Genomic DNA, 16,703 nt, shown 5'->3' on the forward strand with positions numbered 1-16,703 from the left:
GAATATCAATTTCTCCTTCTGGTAAAAAAAAATTCTCCTCCCCCTCCCTTCTTCTTTTATTCCCCATTCTGGCCGCTTATCTCTTCTCATCTCCCCTGGGTTCCCTCCTCCTTCCCTTTCCCCTATGGTCCAATCTCCTCTCCGATCAGATTCCTTCCTTTCCAGCCCTTAACCTTTCCCACCCGCCTGTCTTCACCTATCACCTTCTAACTTTCCTCCTTCCCCTCTGCCCCCACATTTTTATTCTGGCGTCTTCCCCTTTCCTTTCTAGTCCTGATGAAGGGCCTCAGATCGAAACATCAGCTCTTTATTCATTTCCTCAGATGCTGCCTGACCTGCTGAGATCCTCCAGCATTGTGTGTGTACTGCTCTGCATTTCCAGAATCTACAGAGTTTCTTGTGGATCTTGTGGAAAGTGCAGTGGGATCTCTTAGGTAGTGCAATTGCTTTACAGTGCAACACAGACAAAATGCTGGAGAAATTCAACAAGCCAGCAGCATCTGTGGAAAAGAGTAAAGAATCAGTGTTTCGGGCTGAGAACATACATCAGTGCTAGCTTGTAAAGTGAGGGTTCGATTCCCACCACTGTCTGTAAGGAGTTTGTACATTTTCCCCATGACTGCATTACGATTCCTCCAGGACTTCTGGTTTGCTCCCACATTCCAAATTCCACATCAGGGCTATTTACTTTTATTTAGAGATACAGCATGGGATGGGCGCTTTGGCCCATCCTGCAACCCCCGATAACCCCAATTTAACCACTGGTCAATTTTCAGCAACCAGTTAACCTACCAAGAATGTCTGAATGTCTGATGTGGGAGGAAATCGGAACACCCAGGGAACACCCACGCATTCCACGGGGTATGGGGTGATTCTTCAATGAGGGGCACTTCTGACTACTTGAAATTCTGAAAAATGAAATTTCTTGAAACTCTGTTTTGTTTATTCTATAACCTTTATTTTAGGCTCTGGAATGCAGACCAGATCTTGGCATTGATTAGCCTACTTTTATACTTTAAGGCATTTTTGCAGAGTTTTCATGGTTGAGTGCCATTACCATCACACCATCAAAATACTGAATTTAATTTAAAATGAAATGACAAAGATTTCGAAGTCAATCGTGCAAATAAAATCCATGCCCTTTAATAAATCTGTTTTAACTAATTTTTAAGTACATTTAGAATATATTTTTGAGACATACTTTCTTAAGTGTGTCAATATTTTCCTTGGCTAAACAAAAAAGCATTTATTTGCTGATTAGAATATTGGAGTTTTAACCCTTTTTGACAGAATGCTGATTTTGGCATCAAAGAACTTGACTCCAGCAAATGAATTCAGACCATTATTACTAAACAAAACTTTTATTTCCCATCAAAATATGCACTGTGATGGTAATGACAAAATTCTTCTGAAATTGACAAACAATGGTTTTAGTTTAACATTAACTCAGACAAAACATCTGTCCAACTAGGAGAAGCAACACTCAATAATTAAAAAGCATATACTTACAGTCTGCAATATTTAACAAAATTCCATAAGAGATGACAGATTTTAAGGTAGGCAGCCAGAGAACGTCGTTAAAAACATCCACATGAAACATGAACATAGGCAGCCCAGCTAAACTAGGCATTGTCCAGTCTTAAAAATAAAATAATGTTTACGAAATATCTGCCTATCCCTCCCCAACTCTGGAATAAGCAGCAATTCAAATTTCAAACAGATTTAATGCAAGCAGGCTTTTTCCTCAGAGGTTGGGTGGGACGACAAAAAGAGGTCATGGGTTAAGGGCGAAAGCTGAGAAGTTTAAGGGGAAGTTCTTCACTCAGATAGTAGTGAGAGTGTGGAACAAGCTGCCAGTGCAAGTGGTGCATGTGAACTCAATTTCAACATGTTTCAACAGTTTGGATAGGTAAATGGATAGTAGGAATATGGAGGGCTATGGTCCAGGTACAGTTTAAGTAGTTTTGGCCTGTTCCTGCGTTGCACTCTATGACTCTTATAGAGATCATTATTTTTCAACTGTACATGAGAGAGAACACTTTAACACTAACAAAACATTTACTCAACCCGCCACACACTTTTTTTTATCAGTAAGACTTATGAAACATTCACAGAAATCCCAACAACTCTGAAAAAAGCAACACTTGAAATTTAAAATTCCTTCTTACAGACTCCATTAGTGCACAGCGAAGCCTCAGGAACACGGAGGTTATTCTGTTCTTGTTGCTGGCCTATTGGAGATATTCTCTGCTATAAAACATTCTCTGTCTGTGTTTTCTTAACAGCAGCCCTATTGTTTCTTTGATTGACTTTCCACTGTTGTCTCTTCCGTTTCTGTTTGCACTTTAGTAATTGTGAGTCTGGTAGAGGATAAGCCCAATATAGTGAAATTCTGGCATATTCAAGTTTTTAACTCACTTAAAATTTAAGAAAATGTTATTTATGAAGCAAACAGAGAAGAAGTTTAGAGTTACTATTACCTAATTTTTAAAGCTACAGTACATGTTTTTATAAAACCATTTTTTTTCTTGAAAATCTCCCCTTAGAAAGTAAGACCATATATTTTGGGTATATACCTCAAGAATGGTTGAAAAGAGATAAATATTTAATGAATATACTGTTGGTGGCTGGTAAAAAGACTCTTACCTGGGAATGGTTATCACAGGAGAGCCCAATCTTAAATGCATGGATGGAAATTACAATGGACATTTACAAAATGGAGAAGATAACAGCATCTGTTAATCATAAGTTGGAACAATTTGATTCATACTGGGAAAAATGGTTTAACTACATAACACCTCATAGGCCTGATTTTATTCTCACAAATCAATATGTTGTAAAAAAAAATCACTCCCTACTTGTACATAGTTCTTTCCTTTTGCTTGTTCTTTCTTTCCTCTCTTTTCTATAAGTGTATACCCCAGGTAAATATTATGTGGAGATTTGTAGCAAATATGAATATATGATATGTACAGTATCTGAAATACGTCTTATGATGATGAACTTCAATAAAAAATAAATTATAAAAAAAAAGAAAATCTCCCCCAGGGACAGAAAAGTTGCCCTACTTAAAGCATCTCTCACAGACTCCTTACAGATGAATTGAATTCTGAACTCCGACAGCCCTGAAGTGTAACAGCATCACACTAAGCATTAGCACCCACTGTTAGCTAATTGTGGGCATGATATATTGGTGCTGGAAGCACGGCAACACTTGCAGGCAATTCCCCCACCCCCCCCCCCCCCACCAGTGCACCCTCGCTAACTGGATTTGTCGCAAACCATGCATTTCATTGTATGTTTCGATATGCATGAGATAAATAAAGATTATCTTTTATCTTTAATATCTGATCTTTAATCATCCATGTTGGAAAGACAGAGCAGGCTTTGATGGGCCAGTTGGTCTAATTCTAATGCTCTGTCTTATGATCTTATCAAACAGTACAGGAAGGGACAGGCCTCTCGATATCTGCACCAACAATGATTCCAATCTAAGCTGATTCCATCTGCCTGCACACAGTCCCTGTTCTTCCAGACCCTGCCTTCACATGCAGCTATCCAAATGTTAGTGCCAAATCTGCTTCCACCACTTCCCTAACAGTCCATTTTTGGAAACCTATCATTCTGTGTGTAAAATACTTACCCCATAAATTCCCTAGTTCTGTAAGGCTGTCATAGCTGGGGTTGGGGGATAGTGGGGATAAGCTCCATTCCCTATAAAATGCTCCCAATAATCTGCATCCCAAATAGCCTCTGACAACCAAGTCCAGCTCCTGGCTTCAGGTGTGGCATAGCTACTAGGCCCAGCGGAACCATTTCCACTGACAGGAGAAGGGACAAAGGCAGCTTACTGGTGGCTTAAAACCAGTCGCTTTTGACAGATGGGGCTTGTCAGCCTCGAGGAGAAGGAAATGTCTGATCTCAAACCTCTTGGGTTATACACACCCATGGGGAAGCCTTTGGGAGTAAACCCCATGGAAAAATCCAGAGCTGGAGTCCCTGAAGCAATCCCACGTTGAGTTCAATGCTGACTGGCAACTCCTACAACACCATTGGTACCAAGCTGTATCAGTTGATGCTATTTCTTTGGGTTCGTCATCTGTGTAGAGAGGGGGAGCTTGGTCTCCGTATTGTACTGCCCTAACTTGTGTAATGGCTCGTGTATCGCATAGACTGCTAAGACGCAATATCCATGATCGACTCTGACTAGCAGAGGTACTCAGGTAAATGTCCTTTAAAATTACCTCCACTTGCCTTAAACCTTTGTCCTTTGGTATATAACATTTCAGTTCTGGGAAACATCATGCAAGATCCCACCCACCCTGCTCACTGACTGTTTGTCCCACTCCCATCAGGGAGGAGGTTATGTAGCATCCACACCAGGACCACCAGACTCTAAAACAGTTACTTTCTCCAAGTAGTAAGGCTGATCAATACCTCCACCCATGAATAGGCCCCCAACCACCACTACTTTACCATTTCCTGTCAGAGTCACCTTATGTATAGACACTCCTGTGCCTAGTGTCACTTTATGGACATACAATGTATATAAGCTATGCATTTATATTTATTGTTTTTTTTAAATTATTGTTCTCTTTATGGGCCGAGAGATGACAGATGGAGCTTAACCCTGATTTGTGAGGTGTTGCACCTCAGTAGGGCAAATGCAAGGAGACTGCACACTGTTGAGTGAAAGATCCTTAACAGTGTTGCTGAGCAGAGGGATCTTTGGATCCAAATTCACAGCTCCTTCAGCGTGGCTACACAGGTCGATAGGGTGGTCAAGAAGGCTGATGGAATGCCTGTTTTTATTAGTCGAGGCATTGAGTTCAAAAGTTGGGAAGTAATGTTGCAACTTTATAAAACTCTGGTTAAGCCACATCTTTAGATTAGAGTATTGCATACAGTTCTAATCACCCCACTATAGGAAGGATGTTGAGGTTTTGGAGAGGGTGCAGAGGAGGTTTATGAGGATGCTGCCTGGTTTAGAGCTATCATGAGAGGCTGGATAGACTTGGGTTGTTTTCTCTGGAGCGCCAGAGGCCGAGGGGAGATCCGATGGAGGCTTACAAGATCATGGGAGGCATGGATGGAGCGGATGGAGAGTATCTGCTTCCTAGGGTTGGAATGTCTAATACCAGAGGCCATCCATTGAAGGTGAGAGGGGGTAGGTTCAAAGGGGATGTGAGGGGAAAGTTTTTTTACTCAGAGTGGTGGAGGCCTGGGGTGCACAGCTTGGTGTGGTGGTAGAGGTGAACACATTGGAGGCATTTGGATAAGCACGTGGATGTGAGGAAGATGGAGGGATATGGACATGGTGTAGGTAGGAGGGAGTAGTGTTAGGGTGTTTTTGATTTGCTTTTTAATTAGTTTGGCACAACATTGTGGGTCAAATGGCCTGCTCCTGTGCTGAACTCCTCCTATATTCTTTGCTTATCTTATGTTTATTTTTGTGCTGCATCAGACCCAGAGTAACAATTATTTTGTTCTCCTTTACACTTGTGTACTGGAAATGACATCAAACAATAGTCACATTAATGAACCATTACATTAAAAGACTCTTTCTATCCTAAATATAACTTTCACAATTTTATATCCTTTTACCAAGACTCCCCTCAGCCTCCAAGTCTCGAGAAAACATTGCAAGTTTGTCCACTCTCTGCTTCTATCTAACACTCACTGATGCATGTGACATCCTGTTGAACTTCTTCTGAACCCCTTCCAAAGCCTCCACATCCTTCCCCTAATACATTGTCCAGAACTGCACACAGTTCTCCAAACATGGCCTAACTAGTTTCACACAGCTGCACCTGCCTACGCCCATCACCAACACCAGCCTCCCCACATCACCAACACCAGCCTCCCCCATCACCAACACCAGCCTCCCCATCACTAACACCAGCCTCCCCATCACCAAAACCAGCCTACCCACATCACCACCAGCCTTCGCCCATCACCAACACCAGCCTCCCCACATCACCAACACCAGCCTTCCCCATCACCAACACCAGCCTACCCACATCATCAACACCAGCCTACCCACATCATCAACACCAGCCCTCCCCATCACCAACATCAGCCTACCCACATCACCAACACCAGCCTTCCCCATCACCAACACCAGCCTCCCCCCATCACCAACATCAGCCTACCCCCGTCACCAACACCAGCCTACCCACATCACCAACACCAGCCTCCCCCTATCACCAACACCAGCCTCCCCACATCACCAACACCAGCCTTCCCCATCACCAACACCAGCCTTCCCCATCACCAACACCAGCCTACCCACATCACCAACACCAGCCTCCCCCTATCACCAACACCAGCCTCCCCACATCACCAACACCAGCCTTCCCCATCACCAACACCAGCCTCCCCACATCACCAACACCAGCCTCCCCCTATCACCAACACCAGCCTCCCCACATCACCAACACCAGCCTTCCCCATCACCAACACCAGCCTTCCCCATCACCAACACCAGCCTACCCACATCACCAACACCAGCCTCCCCCTATCACCAACACCAGCCTCCCCACATCACCAACACCAGCCTTCCCCATCACCAACACCAGCCTCCCCCTATCACCAACACCAGCCTCCCCACATCACCAACATCAGCCTTCCCCATCACCAACACCAGCCTACCCACATCACCAACACCAGCCTCCCCCTATCACCAACACCAGCCTCCCCACATCACCAACACCAGCCTTCCCCATCACCAACATCAGCCTTCCCCATCACCAACATCAGCCTACCCACATCAACACCAGCCTTCCCCTATCACCAACACCAGCCTACCCACATCATCAACACCAGCCTACCCACATCACCAACACCAGCCTTCCCCATCACCAACATCAGCCTTCCCCATCACCAACATCAGCCTACCCACATCAACACCAGCCTTCCCCTATCACCAACACCAGCCTACCCACATCATCAACACCAGCCTACCCACATCACCAACACCAGCCTTCCCCATCACCAACATCAGCCTACCCACATCAACACCAGCCTTCCCCATCACCAACATCAGCCTACCCCCATCACCAACACCAGCCTCCCCCCATCACCAACACCAGCCTCCCCCATCACCGACACCAGCCTACTCACATCACCAACACCAGCCTTCCCCATCACCAACACCAGCCTCCCCCCATCACCAACACCAGCCTCCCCCCATCACCAACACCAGCCTACCCACATCACCAACACCAGCCTTCCCCATCACCAACACCAGCCTCCCCCCATCACCAACACCAGCCTTCCCCATCACCAACACCAGCCTTCCCCATCACCAACACCAGCCTCCCCCATCACCGACACCAGCCTACTCACATCACCAACACCAGCCTCCCCCCATCACCACCACCAGCCTTCCCGTATCACTGACACCAACCTACCTGCAATCATGCAATACGGAAAGGTACCAGAAAAGGGCCCAGTACCATCATGAAGCATCCCATTTACCCTGCTCACGGACTGTTTGTCCCACTCCCATCAGGGAAGAGGCTATGTAGCATCCACACCAGGACCACCAGACCCAAAGCAGTTACTTTCTCCAAGACTGATCAACACCTCCACCCACTGACCCACCCCTCCACACCCCCCACGACCACTACTTTATCATTTCCTGTCAGAGTCACCTTATGTACAGGCACTCCTGTGCCTGGTTTCACTTTATGGACACACAATCAAAGTTTTCAAGCTATCGTATGTGTTTATATTTGCTGTGTTTTTTAATTATTGTGTTCTTTAGCTTATTTTGTTTTTTTTTGTGCACTGCTTCAGATCCAGAGTAACAATTATTTCATTGTCCTTTATACTTCTGTACAGGGAATGACATTAAACAACCTTGAATTTTGAATCTTGATGAAGTGTACAATACACCTTAACCACCCTATCCTGCTGTGTGGCCACTTTCCTGGAGCTATGGACTTGCCATTTACTGTATAATTTATTAATGACTTTGATATGAGTGAAAGTGAGATACCCACTGTTTAAGATTGTTTTCTATTTAGAGATAGTAACAGGCCCTCCTGGCCCAATTAGTCCATGCCGCCCAACGACACCCATGGACCAATTAACCTGCTAACTAGTACGGCTTTGTAAGTGGGAGGAAAGCGGAGCACTCAGAGGAAATTGACGCAGTCATAGGGAGAACATACAAACGCTTTAAAGACAGCAGCAGGAATTGAACACAGATGGTGGGATTACACTAACTACTGTGTTGCCCTCTGCAGAGATCTGGAGACATAAGAGACTGCAGATGTTGGGGTCTGAGTCAAAATATTGAGCTGCTGGATGAACTCAGAGGGTCAGACAGCATCTGTGGAGGGAAGTGGTTAGTTCACAATCTGGCAGATACAATCAGAGGCCACTTTATTAAGCACGCCTGTACATCGGCTCGTTGATTTCTAATCAGCCAATCATAAAAGCAATGGATAAAAGCATGCAGACAGGGTCAAAAGGTTCAGTTGTTCAGACCAAACATCAGAATGGGGAAGAAATTTGATCTATCTGACTTTGACCATTGAATGATTCTTGGTGCCAGATGGGGTGGTTTGAGTACCTTAGAAACTGGTGATCTCCTGGGATTTTCACACACAGCAGTCTCTAGAGTTTACAGAGAATGGTGCAAGAACTAAAAAAAAAATCCAGTGAGTGGCAGTTCTGTTGGTGAAATGTCCTTGTTAAATGAGAATGATTGGACTGGTTCAAGATGACAGGAAGGTGACAGTAACTCAAATAACCACACAGTACATCAGTGTTCCTTAAGGTTGTTATGGCAGGGGTGGTAATGGGGATAAGTTCCCACTACCTAATAAACACTCCCAAAGAGCCTCTGACAACCAAGTCCAGCTCTTGGCCTTCATGTATGGCTTAGCTACTAAGCCCCAGCAGAACCATTTCTCCTGACAGGAGAAGGGTAAAGGTGGTTACTGGCTTCATTTAATGTAATAATCTAGATCAGTCTTAAATTTGGCTTTGGTACAGTACTGTGCTAAAGTCTTAGGCGTTTATATGGTACCTAAGATTTTTGCACAGCATTGTAGTAATTTTATGTTTGCACTGTAATACGTCACTTGTGCTGGCAGCTCATTCCACACTCTCATGACCCTCTGAGTGGTGAAATTTCCCCTCATGTTCCTCTTAAGCTTCTTATCTTACACTCATAACACATGACCTCTGGTTGTCGTCCCACCCAATGTCAGTGGAAAAAACCTGTTTGCATTAAACCTGTTTGAGATTTGAATTGCTACATATTCCAGAAGTGGGGAGGGTTAGGCAGAAGTTTTGGATGCATTATTGCTTTTTTTTAACAAGACTAGACAAATCCTAGTTTAGCTGCGCTGCCTATGTTTATGTTTCACGTGGATGTTCTTTTGTCCGAGTTAATGTTCAATTAAAACCATTGTTTGTCAATGTCAAATGTATTTTGTCATTACCATCACAGCGCATATTTTGATGGGAAATAAAGTTTTCTTTAGTAATATTACTTTGAAGCATAGAAAACCTACAGCACAATACAGGCCCTTTGGCCCACAAAGTTGTGCCAAACACGTCCCTACCTTAGAAATTACTAGGCTTACCCATAGCCCTCTATTTTTCTAAGCTCCACGTACTTATCCAAAAGTCTCTTAAAAGACCCTATTGCATCCACCTCCATCACCATTGCCGGCAGTCCATTCCACACACTCACCACTCTCTGAGTAAAAAACTTACCCCGACATCTCCTCTGTACCTACTCCCCAGCACCTTAAACCCGCATCCTCTTGTGGCATCCACTTCAGCCCTGGGAAAAAGCCTCTGACTAACCACACAATCAATGCCTCTCATCATCTTATCCACCTCTATCAGGTCACCTCTCATCCTCCATCGCTCCAAGGAAAAAAGGCCGAGTTCACTCAGCCTGTTTTCATAAGGCATGCTCCCCAATCCAGGCAACATCCTTGTAAATCTCCTCTGCACCCTTTCTATGGCTTCCACATCCTTCCTGTAGTGAGGTGACCAGAACTGAGCACAGTACTCCAAGTGGGGTCTGACCAGGGTCCTATATAGCTGCAACATTACTTCTCGGCTCCTAAGTTCAATTCCACGATTGATGAAGGCCAATACACCACACGCCTTCTTAACCACAGAGTCAAACTGTTGATGCACCACCAATAACTCTTGGAGATGGGAGGCAAATGGTAGGCTTTTATTAGCTGCAAGAGACCATGATTAGCAGCAAGAGACCACCACAAACATCCTGGAGACTGAGGGAGGAGCAGTGCCTCCAATCGCCTTTATACAGGGGTCTGTGGGAGGAGCAACAGGAGCAGTCAGCAGAGCGGGGGAGTGTCCAGACAGGTATATGTAGTTCACCACACCTGTGCAGCTGCTTTGAGTGTCCTATGGACTCGGACCCCAAGATCCCTCTGATCCTCCACACTGCCAAGAGTCTTACCATTAATACTATATTCTGCCATCATATTTGACCTACCAAAATGAACCACCTCACACTTATCTGGGTTGAACTCCATCTGCCACTTCTCAGCCCAGTTTTGCATCCTATCAATGTCCCGCTGTAACCTCTGACAGCCCTTCACCCTATCCACAACACCCCCGACCTTTGTGTCATTGTGTATTGGTCTAACTCATTAGCTGGAGTCAAGTTCTTTGATGCCAAAATCAGCATTCTGTCTAAAAGGGTTCAAACTCCAATAGGCTAATCAGTAAACAAATGTTTTGTTGTTTAGACAAGGAAAATACTGACATGCTTATGAAAATGTGTCTCACAAATATATTCTAAACGTACTTAAAGTTAGTTAAAACATCTTTATTAAAGGGCATGTTTTTTTGCAGGATTTACTTTGAAATCTTTGTCATTTAATTTTAAATTAAATTCAGTATTGTGATGGTGTGATGGTTGTTATGTACCCCTAGGGTTCATATTTTCTGCTGACAACCACTTAAAAATGTCGGGAGAATGAGTCTGGCTTTTGGACACTGTTTGTAGGGAGGAAGGGAGGGAGGGAGAGAGGGAGAGAGAGAGAGAAAGAAGGAGGAGGAGGAGGAGGAGAAGAAGGGGGGGGGCAGCACCCTGCGCAAATGTGTGAGAGAGAGAGAGAGAGAGAGAAACAAAGATTTAAAGTTATGGCTCCACAGCTGATTATTTACTTTTGCTCCAAGGACACTTTCTTTGCCTGAATGTAAGATTCTTGCTGAGACAGCAAGGCAGTGCCAAGTGATGGACATGGAGTTGATGGATGGCTGGTACCCCATCAGGGAAGATAAAAGCAAGTCTGCTGAGACACAAGCTCTGGTTTCCTCCTACAGACTAAAGATGTACTGGTTAATATGTTAACTGGTCATTGTAAATTGTTCTGTGTTAGGCTACGGTTAAAGAGGTGAGCTGCTGGGTGGTGTGGTTCATTGGGCAGGAAACGCCTATTCCACGCTGCATCTCTAAATAAGTTGTTGAGCCAACTTGGGGGATCAACAATTCTGAATTGAGTTTTGTGTAGTGAACTGGATATGATTCAGGAGCTTAAGGTAAAGAAACTTTATATCCAAGACTTTAAAAGGCAGATCTTCGCAGCAGTTTTCTCTGAGTTGGACAATCAACATCAAGGGTGTGTAAAAAGAGTTATCTTTCAATCAGGACAGTGATGAAAATTTTAAGGGCAGAGTGTTGCAGCAGTTTCTTTGAGTAGAGGAGTGACCAAAGAAACTGGAAGGGGCATTCATTAGAAAGGGCCAATAAAAATAACTCAAGTGCAAGCGGAGCGGCCATTCTTTTGAGTGTCCCGCTGTTTAGAGTGGCTTTGGCTCATCAGCCTTGGGTGAGGTAAAGTATTTGGTGAATTTCTCTCTTTCTGTTCTTATTTGTTCATTCCTCATCTGTAAGGGCATAGTAGTTCCAGGGTAGTGTTTTCTATTATGTGTGGGATGTGGGAAGCCTGGGAGACCTCCATTCTCCCAGATCAACACGTCTGCACCAGGTGCACCGAGCTGCATCTCCTAAGAGAACGTATTTAGGAACTAGAGGTGTACCTCAATGACCTTCAACTTACTTGGGAGAATGAGGAGGTGATAGACAGGAGCTACAGGGAGGTAGACATCCCTAGATTGCAGGAGACTAGTAATTGGGTGGCTGTCGGGAGAAGGAGGGGAAATGCACAGCCAGTGCAGAGTGGCTATTCCCCTCAATAATAAGTATACAACTTCAGACACTATTGAGGAGGACATCCTACTAGGGGAGAGCCACAGTGACCAGATCTCTGGCACTGAGTCTGGTGCTGTGGCTCAGAAGAGCAGAGAGATGAAGAGGACTGCAGTGTTGATAGGAGATAGCAGGCAGGGAAACAGAGACGAGGTTCTGTGGGCGCAATAGAGACACCCAGATGGTATGTTTCACAGGTACCAGGGTCAGAGATGTCTCAGAACGGGTCTGTGGCATTCTCAAGGGCAAGGGTGAGCAGCCAGAAGTCTTGGTACATATTGGTACCAATGACAAGGTGAGGAGGTCCTGAGAAAGATTTTTGGGAGCCAGACAGAAAGCTGAAAAACACGACTTCCAGGGTAGTAATCTCTGGATATCTGTCTATGCCATGTGCCAGTGAGGGTAAGAATAGACTGACTTGGCAGATGAATGTGTGGCTGAGGAACTGGTACTGGGGGCAGGGGTTCAGATCTATGGATCATTGGGATCTCTTCTGGGGAAGGTATGACCTGTACCAAAGGGATGGGTTACACCTGAACCCAAAGGAGTCCAATATCCTCGCAAGCAGCCTTACTAGACTTGTTCGGGTGGGTTTAAACTAATTTGGCAGGGAGATGGGAATTGGTGTGATAGTGCTGAAAATGAGGTAGTTGGTTTACAAACAGGGGCAATGTGTAGTGAGACTCCTAGCAAGGAGATGCTGATGATAGGGCAAAATTGCAGTCAACAGGATGAGTTGCAATGTAAAAGGCAGACAGAATCAAAAAGGGACTGGAGATTTTATATTTAAACGTGTGCAGTGTACGGAATCAGGTAGATGAACGTAGCACAGTTGCAGATTGGCAGTTTTGACACTCTGAGCATCACTGAAATGGGGGTTTAATGTGCATCGTATCGAAAGGAAAAGCAGGAAGGCAGAGGGGTTGGTGTTGCTTCATTGGTAAAAAATTAAATCATTAGAAAGAGGTGACATAGAGTCGGAAGGTGTTGAATGGTTGTGGACAGAGCTAAGCAACTGCAAGTGTAAAAAGACACTGATGGAAGTTGTATACAGACCCCCAATTAGTAGTAAGAATGCAGCCTACAAGTTACAACAGGAGATAGAACATGCCTGCCAAAAGGGCAATGTTGCAATAGTCATGGGAGACTTCAATATGCAGGTAGATTGGGAAAATCAGGTTGGTGCTGAAGGGGTAATTGATAGAATGGATGTGGAGAGGATGTTTTCTATGGTGGGGGAGTCTAAGACCAGAGGACACAGCCTCAGAATAGAGGAGAGTCCTTTTAGAATGGAGATGAGGAGGAATTTCTTTATCCAGAGAGTGTTAATCTCTGGAATTCTTTACCACAGGCAGCTGTGGAGGCCAAGTCTTTATACACATTTAAGGCAGATGTTGATAGATTCTTGATTGGTCAGGGCATGAAGGGATACAGGGGAAAGACAGGAGATTGGAGCTGAGAGGAAAAATGGATCAGCCATGATGAAATGGCAGAGCATACTGATGGGCCAAATGGCCTAATTCTGCTCCTATATATTATGGTTGTATGGGCTAAACCCTTAGGAATCAGTGATCATAATTTGATAGATTTCATCCTACAGTTTGAGTGGAAGAAGTTAAAGTCAGATATATCAGTATTACAGTGGAGTAAAGGAAATTACAGAGGCTTGAAAGAGGAACTGGCTAAAATTGATTGGAAATGGGCACTAGCAGGAACGATAGCAGAGCAGCAACGGCTGGAGTTTCTGAGAGCAATTTGGAAGGCACAGGACAGATACATCCCAAGTAAGAGGAAATATTCTAAAGGCAGATGACGCAACCATCACCGACAAAGGCAAAGCCAAAACAAAGGCATCTGTAGCAAAACTCAGGAGGAAGTTAAAAGATTGCAAAATGTTTAAAAACCACCAAAAGGCAACTTAAAAAACCATGGGGGGGAGTAAGATAAAATATGAAGGTAAATTAACCAATAATATCAAAACTGACACCAAAAGTTTTTTCAGATATATAAAGAGTAAATGAGAGGTGAGGGTATATATTGGACTGCAGGAAAATAATGCTAGAGAGATAGCATTGGGGGACAAGGATTGACAGACAATGGAGGATGAAATGAATATTCTGCATCAGTCTTCACTGTGGAAGACACTGGTAGTATGCTGGAAGTTCAAGAGTGTCAAGGGTCTGAAGTGAGTGCAGCTGATACGGAGATGGAGCTTGGGAAACTTAAAGGTCTGAAGGTAGTTAAGTCAGCTATACTTGATGGACTACAGCCCAGGGTTCTAAAAGAGGCAGCTGAAGAGATTGTGCATGCATTAGTATCGATCTGACATGAATCAATAGATTCTAGCATGGTTCTGGAAGGCTGGAAAATTGCAAATGTTACTCCACTCTTCAAGAAAAGGGGGGAGGGTGGAAGAAAGGAAATTATAGACCAGTTAGCCTGACCTCAGTGACTGGGAAGATGTTGGAGTCAATTGTTAAGGAAGTGGTTTCAGAATACTTGAAAGCACATGACAAAATAGGCAAAGGTTAGCATGGTTTCCACAAGAGAAAAATATTGCATTAGAAGTCTTTTGAAATTCTTTGAAAATATAACAAGAAGGATAGACAAAGGAGAATTAGTGGATGTCGTGTACTTGCGCTTTCAGAATGTCTTTGACAAGGTGCCACACATGAGGCTGCTAAACAAGATAAGAGCCCATGGTATTATAAGAAAGAGTAGGAATAAATGGATCCTTTTTGGATTGGCTGCAAGTGACTAGTGATGTTCCACAGGGCTCTGTGCTGGGACCACTTCTTTTTAAGTTGTATGTCAATGATTTGGATGATGAATTTGATGGCTTTGTGACTACGTTGCAGATGATACAAAGTTCAATGGAGGAGCAGGTAGTGTTGAGGAAGCAAAGAGGTTGCAAAAGGATTTAGACAGGTTAGGAGAATGGGCAAAAAGGTGGCAGATGGAAGTGTCAGGAAGTGCAGAAGGAATAAAAGCCCTGTGGTCCTACACTCGCCTGCTATAGGAAACATCCTCTCCACATTCACATTCTTTCAATATTTGAGAAGTTTCATGAAGTTTCCCCTCATTCTGCTAAACTTCAGTGAGTATAGGCCCAGAGCCAGCAAACACTCCTCAAATTTTCATTCCTGAAATCATTCTTGTGAATGTCCACTGGACCCTCTCCAAGAACAACACATCCTTTCTTAGATAAGGATAAACTGCTTACAGTACTCCCAAGTGTATTGACAGATTTTCAGGCAATACGTAATGCCTTACAAAGCCTCAGCATTGCATTCTTACATTTATATTCTAATCCTCTTGAAAAGAATGCTAACATTGCATTTGCCTTCCTCATCACCACCTCATCTTGCAAATTAACCTTTCGGGAATCCTGTATGAGGGCTTCCAAGTCCATTTGCACCTCTGATGTTTGAATTTTCTTCCTGTTTAGTTAACAGTCCACACCTTTATTCTTTCTACCAAAGCACATGACCATACACTTCCGGGCACTGTATTCCATCTGCCACCTTGTTGCCCATTCTCCTAATCTGTCCAAGACCTTCTGCAGGCTTCCTGATTTCCCAACACTGCTGCCCCTCCACCTATCTTCCTTTTGTCTACAATCTTGGCCACAATGCCATCAATCCAACTCGATGGTTCAGATTCTGGATTCAAATTCATTTATTTCTCAGATGTACATCAAAACATACAGTGAAATGATCAATATGGCTGGAAGATGTGCATTCCAGCACCAACATCGCATGGCCAACAACACAGAACATAAAAAAAAAACAACAAAACACCAGCAGCAAGACAGACCCTTTTGCTCCCGACACACACAGATCTCCCTCCAACCCTTGGACAGGCCTCCAGTCTCCAGGTTCTGGCCATCAGGGTTCATCTGTGAAGGCCAGGTCATTGGGTATATTTGAGGCTGAGGTTGATAGATAAGTCAGGGTGTGAGTGGTTACAGGGAGAAGGCAGGAGATTGGGGCTGAGAAGAAGATTGGATCAGCCAGGATGAAATGGTGGAGCAGACTCGATGGGACAAATGGCCTGATTCTGCTCCTATGTCTTTTGGTCTTATCTTCCGGACTTCTGTCTGATGTATGGGATTCGAACTTCGATAATGACAGGACTTAAAATTCACTGCTTGTGTAGATATCCAATCCTGAAACCCATTGACCTGGGACAGCCCAACATCCTCAGATATCCTCCCATCACACGCCACATTGCTGGCCTTTAAGCACGTAGCAGAGGCGCAGACACTAGACGTCCTTGATTCAATGTCCGTGTTGCTGTACCAGGGCACCAAGTATTGGATTATGAGTCCCAAATCCCTTTCCATATATAGTGAGGAATAATCAGACTATTGTTGTTGTGACCTTGAAGGGAATTGAAAGTTTAGATATGATTCCACTTTTGAGGAAGTCAATGGGCAAGAGATCACAAAATCATAATGAGACTGGTCAAGGGAGAAGTTTGAGCG

At 44.2% G+C, this 16,703-nt stretch overlaps 1 protein-coding gene across 1 annotated transcript in view; it reads right to left on the reverse strand.

The window, feature by feature from the left end:
• Nucleotides 1-3,213, reverse strand: part of LOC132391031 (kelch-like protein 24) — a 68,286-nt gene extending 65,073 nt beyond the window's left edge. Inside the window, exon 1 of the mRNA XM_059963671.1 lies at nucleotides 1,510-3,213. The gene's annotated coding sequence lies outside the window, so the exon portion shown is untranslated. The remainder of the gene's footprint in view (nucleotides 1-1,509) is intronic.
• Between the last annotated feature and the right edge of the window lie 13,490 nt (nucleotides 3,214-16,703).

This window comes from Hypanus sabinus, chromosome 3 (assembly GCF_030144855.1).
Source record: "Hypanus sabinus isolate sHypSab1 chromosome 3, sHypSab1.hap1, whole genome shotgun sequence".
NCBI lineage: Eukaryota > Metazoa > Chordata > Chondrichthyes > Myliobatiformes > Dasyatidae > Hypanus > Hypanus sabinus.